This window comes from Tenebrio molitor, chromosome 1 (assembly GCF_963966145.1).
Source record: "Tenebrio molitor chromosome 1, icTenMoli1.1, whole genome shotgun sequence".
Taxonomy (NCBI): domain Eukaryota; kingdom Metazoa; phylum Arthropoda; class Insecta; order Coleoptera; family Tenebrionidae; genus Tenebrio; species Tenebrio molitor.
Window position 1 is genome coordinate 17,968,122 of NC_091046.1, and position 14,346 is coordinate 17,982,467.

General features: G+C 34.4%; 2 long non-coding RNA genes across 2 annotated transcripts in view; one reads left to right on the top strand and one right to left on the bottom strand.

Moving 5' to 3' along the window:
• LOC138130693 (uncharacterized) overlaps window positions 1-14,346 on the bottom strand; it is a 67,248-nt gene that overhangs the window by 32,027 nt on the left and 20,875 nt on the right. The gene's annotated exons all lie outside the window — the stretch shown is intronic.
• On the top strand, window positions 1,528-2,270 carry LOC138137484 (uncharacterized). Its single transcript, XR_011161757.1, has 3 exons — window positions 1,528-1,546; window positions 1,889-1,985; window positions 2,047-2,270. It is a non-coding gene; the product is annotated as an uncharacterized lncRNA (long non-coding RNA).

Consider the following 14,346-nt stretch of genomic DNA (forward strand, 5'->3'; position numbering starts at 1 on the left):
AGAAGCATTTTTATTACATTCGCCATAAATCAGGAACATTTTACGTTTTTCGTAAATGTCAGTTGTGACAAATAAAATTATTGGAAGCAAAGTTATCATGGATTAATTATTTCATTTTAAAACAATACGATACTTAAAATCGGCACCTTAACTTTGAAAATGTATTGTGGGTTGCATTTTCAATTACGCCTGGCTAATTATCACTCGTGAAATACCCTGTATTGATTAAATTACTATAGATTAAAGTTCCTAAATAAAATTATCCGTCACATAATAGGTTACATAGTTACGTATAATTATTCATTTTTTAAATGAGACTTAATATGGTATCATTGATGTAATAGGTAGTTTTGAATAAAGAAAAATATCATAACCAAATTTTGTAATAAACTTAAATTTAATATATGTACTCGTAATTGAATATTAAATCAAAGTGCAACAATAAAAATGTACAAACAACTCTTAGGATTTGCTCAACCCCTGAATCAAATGTTTCGGAAGCTTATAGAATTTTGCGATTCAACTTAGTTTAGGGATCTTTATATTTGTTTTTTCTTTTATTAGTAACAACGATGACCTAACTCTGGTGAGCAACTTTTTGAAACAATATTTTATATGAATCAATTTTCCATGATGATTCTGGCCTACAAAACATATACATATACCCAAAGAAAACAATGCAATGTGCTTTTTTATAATGAAAATGAAAGCCAATGAAGCAGCGTATCCCAGAGTGGAAACGATATTAGTAATACTCGTATGAACAGAGAGAACAACAACAGAAGAATAAATTCTATGAGTATTGAGTAACCACAGACGATACAGGAGGAGATGGAGCAGCTAAGGCAACAGTCAAAACGGCAACCTAAAATTGAGGTTAATTTAAGTAACAACAAAATACTATCTGTTATCAAGGTGCGGTTCACCTTTGTTTTGTTGTAACTTGAAGTTCAAAGAAGTTGCCATTATAAAAAAACAGACACATTCTGCATGACTAATTAAATATGCCGGAATTATTTGGAATTGATTTAAATATGTATCAGTATTAAAATATTAAATTATATTTCATAGAATTTAAGATTAGCTAAGTACCTACTTATTTTTCTGGTGTCATGATTCAGAAAAAATGAATAAAAAAGTTATTATTATACATTAGGTAATTTTATCATGTATCTATAAAAGAAATAATTTACTCTTTCACTTATTAAAAAAGACGAAATCCCTTGAAATAGTATCGGGCGTTCATTTAAATTTATCCTCAAAGTTAGCGTTGGAGAGTCGATTGAGAACGCACCACTCGTGTAAAACTGTAAGATCCGTGATCCGTTATCCGTATAGTGCGTTCACAATCGACCCTTCAAGGCCTACTTTGAGGATAAATTTAAATGAACGCACTAGACCTATAGTTGTTCATTACAAAAATAAATATACATATTTACAAAATTTTAAATAAAATATCATTTTATGTAGTCAGTCATCAGTAGGTAGTTGAAATATGACTTGCAGACAAATTATTTTTTTGTACCTATTATTTGTGTCACCAAATGTGAGTATGTCTAATTTGTAACTAAAATGCTTTTTTAAAATTTTAATTTATAGATCAAAAACTCTAGTGTCTATTGCTAATTTCTTGTTCTTCTATTGTCCGAATGTTAGATGAAATGTAGACTTAAAATGTGGAAACAGTAATTAGTAAATGGGAAATCAACACATTTTTATTAAATAATTCAACTTTGATGAAGTTCACTTTATTTGTGATTTTCTTGTTTAGTAAGCTGATACAACTACTACTTTTTATGTCTCTACTGTTTATTGCATACATAATTAATTATAACAATAGCGTAATTTGCATTACAATTAGGTTACACCTAAGATCACCATTTTTTAGATACAATTTTTGTGTATAAAAGATGAAGCAAAATGTTCTGTCACCATTGTTTGATTAACAGTAATCAAAGATACATATATTCAAAATGTTTAAGTTGGTAAGTAAATTATTTATTTTAAAAAGTTCTACTCAAATACGTCTACATGGTTAATTTTCAGCTTCTCGTAGTTCTCGCTGCTATTGTGGCCCTTGCTCTTGCTGCTCCAGAAGCACGACCCCAGATTTATTCGTCTGTAGTTTCTCCAGGTGTTTATTCTGCTGGATGGGTTTCACCCTATGCGTATGCTCCAGTCGCCTACGTTTAATATATTTTTCAATATGACATTCAAACTATTGCCCTTGTTACACTAAAAATGTAAAAAAAATATATACCTATTGCAAATTTTTTCGTATCGTTACGTAACATCACTCCTCATGTATTTTATTAACAAAATTACCCTATTTAGTTTTGGCAAATGTCAAATTTAGTCGTTTATCTCACGTAAGACAACTCTAATAACTAACTAATTACTTAAACATTTTTAATGAAAGTTATCATCAGTAAAGAAAATATCAAGTAAGTAAGTATTCAAAAGAATTTATAATCAAGCAGACAATGGTTTTCTGTCTCTTTTACAAATGCAGGTCCTCTATTTAATTGGTATGCTTTAATGTAAATTAAATCACCACTCTATTGTGATAATCGTCACTTCACAAAAAAAACCACCTTGCTAAAAAAAATTTAATAGAACGATTTTTACTAAAGAAGTGTCTAAATAAATGACGTTTGACATCTATGGCTTGATAAGTGAGGAAGCTAGGTTAGGTATAACGGGTGTTTTTTTAAATTTGGCGTCGAAGTAGGCGTTGAACTGTCGATTGTGAACGCACTATACAGGTTACGGATCACGGATCAGCTGTTTAAATCTTACGCTTTTACACGAGTGGTGCGATCTCAATCGACTCTCCAACGCCTACTTCGACGCCAAATTTAAAAAAACACCCTTTATGTTAACGGAAAGAAAATAACGCACCGTGTTATTTGAGCATACAGTTTTTTGAACGCTCTTTACTTGGCGAATAGCTGCTGTATTATTTATATTGCTTATTGTCGTTATCAGTACAAAACAAAAATTCAACAACAGTAGCACTGTAAAACTTGGATCAAGAACATTGCTAATTTTTATCAGTAGATAGGTACACATACATTTTGAAATTTGAATTATTTGAAAAGCCCATCTTTCTGAACAATGGCGCTTATTGTTCTTTTCAACATCCCTTTCTTCATAAAATAATTTAACACCAATTCTTAACCATATATTTTGAAATTTTCATAAAAATATGCAAGGACATTCAATGAATCCCAGATTGACAAATAAAATAGTCGTATTCTTAACAATAAAAATAAGAATTATGGTCAGCATTGCCTTTTTGGTAAAAATCTAGATTTCCGGTAGAACCATATTCTTTAAACGAGTTTTCGGCAGCATTTCGATCACGAACACTTTTTTTCTTTCAAGAAGTAATTTAGATATTTACAAAATTTTACAATCTAACATTGGATGGTGTGTTTTGTCCTTTCCCCAAAATTAATTATCTCAATTTTCTTACTGTTTCGGCAACAATAAGTTGTCCCAAGTTAAATGAAGAAAAATCAGTTATACTCGTAAATTATGTTCCTCTACGAGAAAAATCTCGTAAAAAAAACATCAGGAAATTAAATATACATATACTGTTCTTCCGACCATCATAATTTACTTTACAACAATGATTTCACTTTTTGCCCGTTTCAGTAGTTATCCTGCACGTTAAATATGCTCATATCTTTGTGATCTGACACTACGTTAATAATGCTCAATAACTAAAATGTTAAGTTGCTTATCATATATTTCTGAAGTTCCTTAATAGTGTTAATTTATAGTTGATGAAAACTTCCTATTAAAACATTAATAGGTAGTTTGAATAACATTGATTTATTGAAGAAATGTAAAAGAATGGGTCGACGTCGATTGCGTAAACCACGTAAATTATGTAATCGTATAACATGAAACTGAAATCTGACACAATGCGAGGACATTCAGATATGTAGCAAATTTTCACTCAATGTTGACGTGCACCTATAATTCTATACAAACCGTCGAACCTGAAATAATAAAAAAAAAGTGTAAACAATAGAAGGTTTTCATGTATACAAAATTATTCTATAATTGTCTGAAATAATTCAAATGCCAAAGGCATTGTTATGATGTTATCACCATTCTAGAAACGTTTTTAGGTATGTCAATGGCGCACCAGTTATATAACATGTGCGTTTCCTGTAACATAATAAACGAGATTTCAACACACACTCTTCTGCAATTTGTTACGATATCATTGAAGGTTTATAGTGTAAATTTCTATTAATTATTATACAAATCTTATCATTAAAATTAAAAACCATAGTTATTTTTGTATTAAGTGCGCAAAATGATTGTTTTTTGTTGGGGCATGAGAAAGAGTTTTTGGTCGACACCGTCAGGTCGAGACCTCAAACTCATTCGAATGCGTCAACAAAACAATCATCTTTCGCACGAAATACAAATACTATTTTTTTCTACAACCGCATTTTAAAATTTTTGAATTTTTTAATTTTCATAAAATTTTCCTTGGATGCTAAAATATAATTATTTTAGCATCCAAGGAAACTTTTTGACAAATATTTTTTCACTATCAAAAGTGACATAGGTACTTTGCGACTTGATAACGATGCATGAATGTCACATTTTTTTGACGGTTGTAGAAAAAAACATTTTGTGATGTACGAGTATGTATCAATAAAATATGTTTGTCAGGATGAATAGTAGGTACAGGGAGACTGACGAAAAACCTTTGATGCTGTATCTTGCTTATTTTTTATCCGATTTAAATAAATGACACATCAAATGAAATAATTTTGACAACACTTCAATACAAACTAAATAAAAAAAATATATTGGGTCCAGTTTTTGACAGATGAACATCAGCTTCTTTTTTTCAAATAGCACTGTACATTTTTTTTTTTTACTCAGTATTGTAGAGATTTGTGTTCTGAATATAAGAGTGCAAAGAACTATACCCATTCATTAAACAAAAATCAAGAAATTAAAGAATAAATATAGAAAATTTAAAAATCAAGTGACCAAAATAAACAAGAGAGAAGTTTGTTTTAAATGCTCGAAATGACTAAGTAAGCTCAGAGTATTAATTTGTCAAAACAGTTTGATAATAATAATATTATAATGTTGCTGTGGAAGAAAATTTCCAAAGACGATTTAGTGTTAACCTGTGGTGTGGCATTTTTGGGGATAGAATGGACTAGTGGGTCCCTTTTTTATTGATAGCAGTCTCAATCAAACAAACTATCATATTATTTATTATCAAACGAAATAAGCAATTTTCTGGATGAGATACCATTAGGAGTGTTGAATAGAGTCGTGTTTCATCAGGACGGCGCCATACCACATAGTGCACGCATGAATTTTGTATTTTTAAACCATTAAAATCATTTTGGTGAACGACGAATGGGTGCTCATGGAGCTATTCGATGGCGCGCTAGATCCCCAGATTTGAATTCATTGGATTTCTTTATATTCATTCGAAACTTTCGAGACAATGTTTATTTGACCCCACCAGGTACCCAAAAAGAGTTAAGAAAATGGATAGTGCGAATATGTCAGGAAAAACCCCGAAATTTTTTACTGATGGAAAGGTGGGCATTTCTAGAAGGTATCGACAGTGTCTGCAACAGCATTGCGGAAATTTTGAGCAACTAGAATAGATTTTGTATTGTTTACAAATTTGATTACATGATTTTCAATTTTTTTTATTTAAAATACATTTTTTGTTTTTTCTTTTAATGTAAGAATATTCAGAAGAAGCTTCTTTATAAGAACGAATAAAAAAATATATAGAGTGTAATTTGAAAAAAAAAGTTGCCTATCGTCTGTCAAAAAATAGATGTCGAAAAAAATATCGAATAGGATAATAATGGAGTGTTTTTTGAACTATTTTATTTGATGTGTCATTTAGTCAAATCAGATAAAGAATAAGTAAGATACAGCGTCAAAGGTTTTTCGTCAGTCACCCTGTATATAACTTTAGGAGGTGCATTATAACAGAATCGAGAGAGTTTGAAAAATCGAGACGAAGTCGAGATTTTTCAACTTCCGAGATTCTGTTATGCCACTTACTAACCGTATATCCCATAACGTTTTTCGCACAATCGCTTATACAAAAAAAAATGGCTTCGAAGTAATTTTTTTGAGAGTGAGATACCCGCTTTTGAATTAAAACTAACCGCCAATAAAAGCTATGGTAGTACCGATGTCGGTACCATCAGCGACCACTTGGGGCGGGGGTGAAAGTCGACAGGGGATGAACGGCCATGTTGTTTTTTTTTTGGAGACACTTTGGTCTTGACTGCAGAGTAGTGCGGTAAGTACGGTGTATTTTTCTGTGTTCAAATTGTGCGTTTTTAGTTGTTTTTTTATTATTGAACTGTGCTAAATGTTGCTGTCCAGCTTCTGTTTTTGAACTAGGTACAATGAGGGACATGGAATCCTGGGCAGTCTGCTATTGACATTTCAAAATGTGTCAATGTAAATGCACCTTTACTGTCATTATGATTGATATTTTCAAAAAAAAATGTCAAATTAACTTAAGCTTAGTTATGAGTAGCTAAGGTATGGTTTAGAAATTTTGACAACTGAATGACACATCTGCTCAGTTTTCCATGTCTCAAATAGTATGTGTTTGGGGTACCAAAATTATTTCTGTAATAAGACACAAATGGGTCGCACGTGGGTTTGTGATGTTTCCACCATGTTTTACAAAATCCACAATTATCTCGACCATCCCCATGTATTACGTTTTTAACATTTATAAGCTTGCGAAGGAGCGTAAGGCAGCTTGGTTCTAGCTTTGCAAATTTTATAAAATCGTATGGATCACGTTTTTGTAAACTCAGGTGTAACAATTCACTAACGTTCCTAAAAGAAAAAGGGCACCAAGACCAAGTTTTAGCGTGGGTCTGTGGCTTTAACTTTTTATAAGCGCACTCCCTCATTTTTGATCCCCTTTTAATTATTCCGAGTAACGCTTTTGGTGTAATAAGTACCTAGTTATTGTTCAACACTTTAATCAAAATTTCAAAAATTCCACTTTCCATCCCGGTAGCAACCAAATGTGTTTATATTTCAGGTATCTCCGTGGGTTTTTCCTTAGCTAGGGATCTACTAAAGTCCATTCATTTTGTATTGAACTTTTCAAGGTCAAATAATTTTATTTTTTTGCTCTGTAATTATGTTTTGTAAATAATGACATGCAGGTAAACACCGTAAACGTTGAATTGAGCATTGCTAAATCACATTATGTTGGTTAGATGCATGTCACTATTTACAAAACATAATTACAGAGCCAAAATTTAAATTATTTGACCTTGAAAAGTTCAATACAAAATGAATGGACTTTACCTCCAAGCGTTGAACACGACCTCGCGGCCCTCATAAAATTTGCACCCCGAGGGAAACCCAAAAACCTAACGCTTGGCAGAACTTGTTGAATGCTGGGTTATACCCGAGCTCTATGGCACACTTCCGGAAATGTGATCCGGTCTATTTTCCCTGAGTCTATGTAGCCTGACAAGCGCATTTTGTTTTTCTTTTGCTTTGGAAAAGCCATGTTCACTTCAACCGATGAACTTAGAGTACCTCAATTTGTTGACTTAACGTAAAGCAGTTAGCACTTAGCACTAAATCACGGGTAGGCGGGAAATGTTAAAGTCGTAAGGATAGGTGCCACAGACCACCGGACCACACAAAGCCACTCGCTCCTTCTATAGCGTATCTGCCGCACATTGTAAATTAATTTGAAAAAAAAAACATGCTAAAGTTCTCGTCTAGTGCCCGCTCCCGCTCGAACGGTCCGAAGTAACTGCTTTGTTTGTAATGTACATGACCCTTCTGTTTTTCCTGAATTTTGAATTGTGTTGTTTATGAAATCAGGTTTGCTCAACTTACAATAACTGTCCCGTTCACGTGGTCACTTCGGATTTGTTCGTATTTTCAGGAGAGGTTTTTAGCGGAGCCTCATTCGGGGGTCTAGGAGAATGGCCCGAGCTCACCATTTTCCAAGAGTTCTAAATGAGTAGTCTTCTCACATTTTACTTGGGTGCCCTCTCCCGAGATGTTTATTATTCATTAATCCCGGCGTTAACAAAAATCATAACATTGAATAAATAGCTGGTTTTAATTATTGTGTTGTTTTATTTGCACTCTTCTGTGTGGTTCACAAACCCTGTTGGAACGAATCTGGTAATGTTTAATTTGTATAAAAAAAACACAACGTAGGGAAATTAACGAGGTACGATCACGCGCTCTTGGCTATTTTTTTGAATTTTCCCGGGTTTTATTTTCATTGCTTATGTTGGTAGAGAAAAAAAAAGATGGCCGCTTGGTGGGATTTTTGAATTGCCCACTTGGTTCATCACAAGAGGAATATTTTGAAGACATTAATGTCATTAATGACTTACCTCAGTAGGTATCGGTGTCGTTAATTACTTACAGCATTAATCCAAACTTAAGTTAGACTCAATCTTGAGACAGACTTGAGTTCCGATTTGTGTTTTATAAACAATACTTGAGCATTTATGAGCACTCAAGTTTGACTCAAGCCCAAGTTAGGGGTTAGGCAGACTCAAGTCTTGCTTACATGAGTTTAGAGGTCCAAAATTGTATCTGTACTGTCTGACAGCTGCTGTTTTTCGTTTTTTTCAAATTATATGGGTAGGCGCTAATGTTCAAATTTGAATTTTAGATATAAGCCTTAAATACTTATCTATCGCAGGATGGAAGATTTTTATGACTTTGTTGACGAAGTAGGAGAAGAAGAAGTTCCAAATATACGTCAACAACTGCTGGACCGTGCGTACTGTGGTACTCTCTGGTTGGCTATTGTGCTGGGTGTTAATCCTTTCCTTAACACTATTTTTTTCACTACTAGTCTCAGAAGGCGTCATTATTGACTCTGGAACCGACCTCAGAAGTAGAATTTCTCTCCCTAGGTTAATAATAATTTTCATTATCAACCAAGATCAATAATGAACAGCCGTCACTCAAAGATTTTCGTTGATTTCATTGGTTAACGTAGACGATTTTCATAGCAACCGTTGAAAAATGAGAATCGGATCGTCGCATCAGACAAAATAATTTGATTAATAATTATTATCAGAAAGGGTTTTAACGTATCTAGTAGTTAAAAAAATAGTATATAAACCCTCGGCACGCCTCGGGCTCTAATCTTGGCGCTCTGGCTATAATAATGAATCTCTTTACCTTGGTGTATAATATACTATTTTTGTTCCACCGAAACTGTATCTGTTTTTTTTTTTTTTTTCTATTCCCTCTCCCGTATCGCGTATGAGAGAAGCCAACAGAATTTTCTCCTTTAAACTGTACGCGCTTTTCATTTTGTAAAAAAATTCAAAACAAGCTGTCACAAGGTGTATGGTATAACCATGGCAACCCGACTCTAACAAAACTGAAGTAAGACTCAAGTCTAACTTTTACGAGTTTAGCCGAAATAATGACTATAATACGGATCTAGACTTGAGCAAAACTCAGGACTTGAGTACAACTTACCCAAGTTGGACTTAAGTTGCCGACTCTAAATACGGCCCTAGGGTTGTTAAGTTCAACTTTCAGATTGTGTCAACAATAATAATTGTAAGTAGCTATAACAACACGATTGCGCGAAAAATAATTTATTTCGGCGGATGATCGTTTGTTGTATGTTAGTTATGTTACGAATAGTTTATTACAAGTAATATATATTAACGTATTAATTTATTACTGAGTGATAAGATATTTAAAAACTATTTAACTTAGTGTTTAAGTATACAGGGTGACTTTGAAAGTTGTGCAGATATTTTAACCAGTGATAGAACTCCACAATAGAGAAAAAGGGTCTAAAAGTTTGTAATGATTTGAATACATTACTTTTTCCGCCAAATATTTGAACCTGCGCAAAACGGTAACAAATGTGGTCGTGATCGTCATCGAATCGGAGGAGCCCTACGTTGTGATTTTCTTTTGGCGGAAAAGGTTCGGAATGCAAACGGTGAGGGTTCCAGTTGGAAGAGTGCCGCAAATAAAACACACATGTGAGGGACGCAAAATACCTTTTATTAAAAATGTCTGTAATAACTTTGATGAAAAAGAAATTGAAACGAATACAAAGGACAGAAATTAAGTTTAACGAAGTACAAGAAATTAACTAGTTGAGTACATCACAAAGATAAACGACAAGATGAATGCAACAATATTTAACATAACAGAAAAACGGGCACATGACAGACAAAATGACAGTTAAAGCTTGCAAAACAAGTAAACAAATTATGGTGCAGTTATTACAGACAGGGACGGATGAAAAACCCTCTTCAAAAACCGTATCCCAGGTATTACTCATATTTTACAATTCGATTAATGGCTAAAACAATGCTTAATTTGGAACTATGCGGTCAAGGTACGCCGACGGGAGCTTAGAGCTGGAGGTAACAAACTTTCGGCCGCGAGGGGGCTCAGAAGAATAATCTGAATCATCTTGAGAGCAAGCGACGTTTATAGATATTCGGGGTATTAATGAACGTCAGACTATTTCGCCGACCAAGTAAGAGTGACAGAGCGCCTCGGGGTCGTACGATTAGCATCACTAAACAGCATCAGCGCATATTTAGCTCCACCGTCCCCAACCAACCGTTTCCCGACAAGCCCCCGAAATCTCTATAACCTCGACGAAAGCTTCACGAAAACATCCCGCCGCCGCATATGCGAAGACCTAGGTCCGCCTCCGCTAACGGCTTTAAATAACCGTAGCTTCCACAGAAATTTGACTAAACAACCTCCCGACCTCCTGATTGTCACCTAGCTCCCATGGGGGCGCACTTACAACATTTTACTTTAACTTTTCCGAAATCTAGCAACAACACAAAGAAAAAAAAACGAGTTTAATGCTATCGAACAAAGCGTAACATTAAACGTTGAGAAAATCCAGCAAAACAAAGCGCAACATTAAACAATGATAAAATAAGCAAAACAAAACGCAACATTAAACAAGGATAACATAAGCAAAACAAAACGCAACCTTAAACAATGAGAAAATAAAAGAGAACAAAACGCGAAGTTAAATAACGATAAAATAAAAACTGCTTTAAACAGGAATACAATACTCACTGGCAATACTAAACAAAAATATGGCGGGTCGAGTGCCGTTAAAAAAATGCTAGTGAAAGAAAAACAAAATGGACGCACGCGGTCCGGACGACGGCTACTAATTTTCGAAATTAACAGATTGCCAAAAATGAACCTCCCGGGAGAAACTTAGGGATAACGCTTAAAATTAACAAATGGGCGCTTCTTAAAGAAACAGCATGCAACAAAATGAAATCTACAACATACCCTTACCACGTGGTCCTGGTCCCAAAACAAAAACAAAAAAAAGCCAACGAACGTGGAAGAAATTACCCAGGTGAATTAAAAAAACGCCGGATTCTTCACGGGGACACAAAATATCTACTCGGAACGGTAGTGTAATCGGTTCAGATGTAACTTACAGATTTTTGGAATATTGGATCGCTCTTCGCAAGGTGTGTTAGTTTCGAAAAACCAAACCAAAGTGACCTACCCCCCTTCAACCACCCGCGCGAGAGAGCTTCAATCCCCGCTATATTTCCGCTCGCAGTTCCTAGTCTAGCCGCTAGTACCTTCACATTTGGCGCGCTGTTGTGGCGGTACCGGACATTTAAATTTAAATTTTAAACTGGGTCACTACAAGTTTCTCAAGAAAAGTTTAGTAGCCACTGAATTTTATGAGAAAATATTTGATTTTTGTTGTATGCATGGAATTAAGAAAGAAAAATCAAAGCCATGTTGCCATACGTTATTTGAGGCAAAACCGACATAAAATTACTTTATCCAACATTCAATAGTAATATCGTGTTTTACTAGTTAGTTTTAATTGAGTAAACTGGGCTATAACTAGTCTGTTGTTTTAACCCACGTTGCCATTTGCACCGTGGGTTATAACATACATAACCCACGTTGCCATTAGCACCGTGGGTTATTAACGTCCATAACCCATCGGGAGCAGAATTTCATCAATAATGTCATTATCTAAAAATTTTGGAATATTGGATAAAACGTTGTATGGCATACGTGGGTTATTAAGTACTACCCACTCGAGGTAATAACCTACTCGGGCAAGCCCTCGTAGGTTACAAATACCTCTCGTGGGTAATATCTTAAATAACCCACTTATACCATAAATAACAAATCTACTTGAAAATAGGTACTGGAAATAATGAAGAATATAACTCCAAACCTGATCACAATCATTGAGAATTATTATAGCATTGGCTAGTAAAAAACAAATAGTCAAAATCTTTCTTAATTTTTAAAATAAACGAGATCGAAGCTCCACCTTTTGAGCCCCCATATCTGCAAATCTAAAAGACAGAATGTTTTTATTATTTTTCTCATAATTCTCTAACATAATTTAACGTTGCCCCACTGAGTTATTCCGAGAATTTAGGGGCACCCAGTAGATACTGTCGCGAGCAATAAATTTTGGTCGTCAATGGGGCATATTCTGTAATTTAAAGTGGCGTTAAAATTTTAGCGTCGTTTGAAATTTAAAATACCAATCCCTGATTGGTCATTGCTATGACAACTTAATTTAACGCCCTTTAAAATTTAGCGGAGCAGTTACAGAATACGCCCCAATGTCATTTCAAAATTTGTCATTTTTAATTGTCACGAATTAAAAAAAGTCCCTACCTGATTACACCCATGTCAACGAATTGTCAAAAAATGAGGAAAAATGACAATTAATGCCATTCAAATTTCAACATGACTATACGTTATGATATGATAAATGATTGTAGTCCAAGTAGGCGTAAAAACTGCATGTACAATTTTTGGTTGCCGCTCCATATAAAAAACATCAAAATGATGTGAATAAGTGAGTACACAGCATTCACATCCAGGAGTTAAATTGGGTGCAAAACAACTCAATATTTTTTGAATTGGTTGCAAAGCAATTCAATATTTTTGGTTTCAATCGTTAATTAAAAAAAATAAATAAATAAAATTCTCATCACCGCACTTTTCACCTAAAGAATGATAGTAACAGCGACAAAATTGACAGTTCACATGAAAGCGGCAAAAATTTTATAACATGGGCATGGCCTGCTTCGACTACGATCATTTATAATAACCCTGTATTTATCTATAACCGTTTTACAATGGAGCATTTTTCATTTGCGTCAAAAGAATGACATTGATGACCAAAATTTATTGCGGGCGACTGTATTTGCGATAACCAACTTTTGTCTTAATCAATTTCCAAATATTAAATGTGACTAAGGTGGCTAGTCATTATTTTAGTCCTAGTGAATTTATTTATGGAATCCAGAAAAAAAGAAAATCGATGCTGAACAACAATTACTAAATGAGTTGGTGTTGGAGTTTGGCAATTTTACCCTTTGGTGTTGCCATGTGTTGTGTTATATAGTAGGCACATAACAACAAACAATTGTACTTTTAACTATTTGTCATAATAAAGAATTTCGTATTCGCTGAAACTGTATTTCTGATTCACTGAAACTCTCACAGGTTATGGGCCCAGCACAAACAGGTTCACGATTAACTGAAATTTGAAGACTGCTATCCCGCAAAATCTCGAAAAATTGATCTAACGCAATTTAGTGGAAATGAGTTTCACAAATTCAACAAGATTTGAAATGTTAAATAAAAGCAATTATGAAACATGGAAGATCCAGGTAGAAGCCTTCCTTATCAAGAATGATACTTGGTCGTATGTATCCGGCGAAAAGCCTAAACCCCAAGTTACCGGTGAAGGTGAAGCTCGTGCTGTCACAGAAGAGGAGCAAAAGAAATGGATCGCCGCCGATCGCAAGGCGAAATCAGACATAATCCTCGCCATAAACGCATCGGAACTTAAGCAGATTCGCAGTTGTGAGACTTCGCGGGAGATATGGAAGAAACTAGAATCCATATATGAATCCAAAGGACCGGCACGCAAGGCAACATTATTAAAACAATTGACACAACACAAGATGCGCGAAGATGACGACGTTCGTGAACACGTAGCAAGATTTATGGACACAGTCGATAAATTACAAGGAACGAACATCGAGATAAATGGTGATCTGTTGTCCATCATGTTGCTATACAGTTTACCTAGTAGTTTTGAGAATTTTCGATGCGCTATCGAGTCGAGAGATAGCTTACCTAATGTGGAAAATCTAAAGGTGAAGATTGTCGAGGAGAATGACGCACGGAATCAGAAACTTGACGGAACTTCAACCGGCGGTGTCATGTTCTCTAAACATTTTTCAAGGGATTCAAACACATCAAAAGACAACTACAGGAAACAAGACGAAAAAT